The 4,022-nt window shown below is 47.5% G+C and overlaps 1 protein-coding gene across 1 annotated transcript in view; it reads right to left on the reverse strand.

The window, feature by feature from the left end:
• The window catches only part of LOC106533261 (B-cell lymphoma 6 protein homolog), a 23,010-nt gene that overhangs the window by 9,689 nt on the left and 9,299 nt on the right, over positions 1-4,022 (reverse strand). The window lies entirely within an intron of this gene.

Raw genomic sequence — 4,022 nt, forward strand, 5'->3', positions numbered from 1 at the left:
ATACCCCATTTTGTAGAAAAAACCCGTCAAAACACACACACACACACACACACACACACACACACACACACACACACACACACACACACACACACACACAGCTGCTGTCAGCAAATGAATCTTGCATGCACAAAGTTGCCACTGCTCTTGCCTTGTTTCTAAAGCAGGAAGCAGGAAATAATATTTAATGTAGTGTTTTTCTCTGGTACTCTCTCTAAACTAAATCTCTGGACCCAGCTGTGTTTGACTCACAGATCAGTCACTGCTTCACCTTGTCCTCCTTCTCGTAACATCTAACAGTCTGCATCCAACAATAGGAGAAGATGAAGATTACGATACAACAGAGTCATATAACCCTGACCCATACCGGAGAGTAAGGGACTTAAAAATATTTGTGGAGGTAGACCCATCTTGGAAAACGAATGTCTTGGTTGTGGAGCTCCTAGGAGATTCCTCACAGAACGTTCATGGCATAATCGGGGTTTGTTCTATTATAATCTCGGTGCGGAAGATCGTGACAAACTTTTGCAAATGACGGTACAACGGATACTGCTGATGGCCGGCCCACATTCTACTCCCCCTTACCAGTTACAGGGGAGAAATTTTCAGAACTAACCGGCCAGATTGAAGAGGAGGAGGGGAATACAAGCTCCACCCCAAGGAGGGCGCTGGTTCCCTATAAAACAGGCTGCGCTGAGACAAAAGAGGAACAACTCCACTGGACTTGGACGAAGACACAAGAAGCGGAACAACTGCAGCACACCATGGCTTCTACCCAGCTACCTACCACGCCCGACGTAAGTCCAACTTTCAACTCATCCATGCAGAAACCATACTCACCGAGACCCAGGGATCCCCCCTTGGCTGTTTCTCTGGTTGAATACTATGCGATAATGTTCGCATGGTTTTGTTACTGCATGACGGGGAAATGGACTCTTAAGCAACCTTTAAGAATTCTTATCCTGGCCATGTCAATGGGTCAGGTTGCAGTTGGCCGCCTTTTAGGCCGACAAGAAGTCACACTCTCCCTGTTCGTCTCCTACATCCTGGGGAGAACGAAGCCACTGCAACCCCGGGCGGCTGCTTTACTTCTCTTATGGCTGCTTATTGAGTTCGTTGTAATAGGCACTGAATGGGTCAGACGAGCACCATTCTCCCGCTTTGCCCCTGAAAACATCATCTTGGCTGTCTGGGAAGATATGCTGGCCATGAGTGTCATCTTTGCCATCGGTCATGAAACCTGCCGCATAACATGTGGGAAGGTAGCCTGGTTCCTTCGGTTCCTCCGCCTTGTCCTGTGGGGCATAGCCTGGGGAGATTGTTCAACTTTATATTGGATGGGACTAATCAGCGAGTTGTCAATCCTTGCCTGGTTCATGACCTAAACTGCCCTCCTCCCTATGGCTGTCTCAGCTGAACAAGCCTCGCTCGAACCACCCCCTCCTCCTCCAAGAAACGCGCCAATCACCACTCCGCCTAGCAGAGCTCGGCCGCTCCATCGCTGGGTTAATCTTCCTAATTTGCCACCCTTCGATACTTCTCTCTACCATAATTGCCCCAATTCTCAGTCCATCCCCGGATTCTATGACTGATCCTGCTCCTCGGGACATGTCATCACTGCAAGGTGCCCTCCATGACTCCGATCTTATTGCCTGGCTGAATGATAATTCTAAGGATGTGCTGCATCACGGCCCTGTACCAGCTCTAGAGACTATCACTTTGGATCCACCTTCTCCAAGGTACAGCCCATCCATGCCRGATCTCACCCCTACACGATCGCGGCCAGTGGCAGATACTCCTACTGCAGACAATGCAGCCCTCTCCTCCCACCAGGCCCCTACTGACCTGCTGACCTTCTCCCCTGGTCCTTCTGAATTTGATCTCGAGCTGGCAGCTCCACGCACCCCCTTGTCTGGTACTACAGACACTCCCCATCCTCAGCGTGTAGGAGAAGGTCGCCCCTCTACCCCTATCGAAGCACGGTTGGGTCCGCCAGTTGCATAAGGGAGCTTTGGGAAACGCACCCCGCCGGGCCCCAGCACCTCTCACCAGCAGAAAGAGTCCAGCACTGGCAGGACCTCATATGGAGCTGCGGTGGACAGGGTAGTGAAAACCTGGCATCAGCCGAAGGCCGAAGGGTATGACAAAAGATACCGACCAAACAAGATGGGGCCCCCCAAGACCCATACCCCCTTCACTCAGTTAGGACCCCCTGCGCCTCGTCCCCATTACCCTCCGTATGTCCCAGTCGATATCCAACCACTGATGCCACCTGCTCTTCTTTCTCGTGCTCCTAGACCTGATTCCAAGGAGAGGGTGTCAAGAAACCTGGCTACACCAACCATCGCAAGAGTTGGAATCAGGCCAGCAGAGCCTCCTTTTGACCCTCAACAGAGAAAGGAACAGGACAGGAAAAGGAGTCACAAAGGAGATCGAGATGCAGGCCAAAGGGAGAGGAAAATCAAGAAGAGAGAACAGAAGTGATTTATTAAGTTTAATCAATTTTGATGCTGGTAAATAAATAACATGAGTGATGATTATATGCTTAATGGCAAGGTATGATTTAAATGTACTGTAATAATCAGTGTGTTTCAATGTAAGGTGGTGGTTAGAAAAGAATGTACTAGAAAGGAACGTATTGCATAAAGGGTGTGTGTGCTATTTTAGATGTGAGCAGTACAAACTGTACTTTTTCAGAACAGAAGCAGCTGGCAGAAAGCAGAAGTGCCAGAGGCTAAGGTGGAAGAACTGGTTTTGAGACAGCACAAGGAAGTCCTTGACAAGTGCTGTTACCAAGGAAACGAGATTACTTCATTCTAGAAAGTACAAGAAAGATCTGCGCCCAACCTCATCCGGGACATGCTGACAAACCTCTCTCCAGCCATCCAAGGACCGAAGACCAGATTAAAACCAGCCCAGCTCTGAGAAGTCCTGTTTAGGCAACAATCTGTTGGTTCCTATGGAGGTAATTTCGACACTGCTCCAACCTGTCCCGCTGTCCCCAAATTAATAGAAAATGCCACACCACCTAATTAGAAAGATGGTTCAGCATATTAGAGATTTTTATTTTTACCACCATCATCTATTATTGAATATTCTTAATCTGCATAATCAAATGTGGCTTTTCTTGCAAATTCCCATTAAACTGCTTACAGCATCATAAAGACAAACTCATGTCTGGACATTGACTTTTATAAGTTTTTCTCTGATTACGTGAGAGTTTTGTTACTTCAGAGCAACAAGGTATTAATACATTGATGAGCATGGTTACTTTGAAGCCGAGAGGTAAAAATATGAGGTCTTAAATCAATAATAAGTTCATTTTTAATTGCTAGTAACCTGGGGAGATAGGATAACACCCCTTAACAGTTCCCTTGAGACCTACTGTACAGGTCACTAAATGTCATCTCGGTCACAATAAGAAGTGCATATCCTAAGAGGGAGCGGCTACCAGGAACAGTGGTGACCGGCAGCTGGACGCGTCCTGAGCTAATATGCTGACCCAGAGGCTGGGGTTCAAGAAGTGAGCGACCACTGGAAGGAAGGTAGCTGGAGGCCGAGCTAAAGGCTCCCGCCCGATGTCTCCCGGAGGAGACACGCCAGACTCAGCCACATAGGTCACCCCCAGGTGGCTCTAAGTCCGGTCCATCTCCTCCAAGCCAAGAGGGAGGCATCGTCTCCTCCCCAAGACCCATCAGTGTCCTAGTGGGTAAACTGGGGGAGGAGCCACACAGGAAAACATTATATAATGTGGATCTAAGCATTAAAGTCATACAATTATTTTATTTCATTAAGTTTAATAGCAGTTTTAAAAATATTTAGTGTTTTTCTTCAGTTTTTTTCTCTTTAACATCTCTCATAGCTCAAATCACAGTTATTGCCAAACATATTAGGTGATGATGTAATCTAGCAACTTGAATTTGATTTACCTAGCCCTCCTGTTGTCCTCATTTTCTGTATACACCCTTTGTCTTCCGGGTCAAAATGACCCGTCTCCACTAAATCCCCAATATAAGCAGCTT

This window comes from Austrofundulus limnaeus, unplaced genomic scaffold, assembly GCF_001266775.1.
Source record: "Austrofundulus limnaeus strain Quisiro unplaced genomic scaffold, Austrofundulus_limnaeus-1.0 Scaffold915, whole genome shotgun sequence".
NCBI classification, from domain to species: Eukaryota; Metazoa; Chordata; class Actinopteri; order Cyprinodontiformes; family Rivulidae; genus Austrofundulus; species Austrofundulus limnaeus.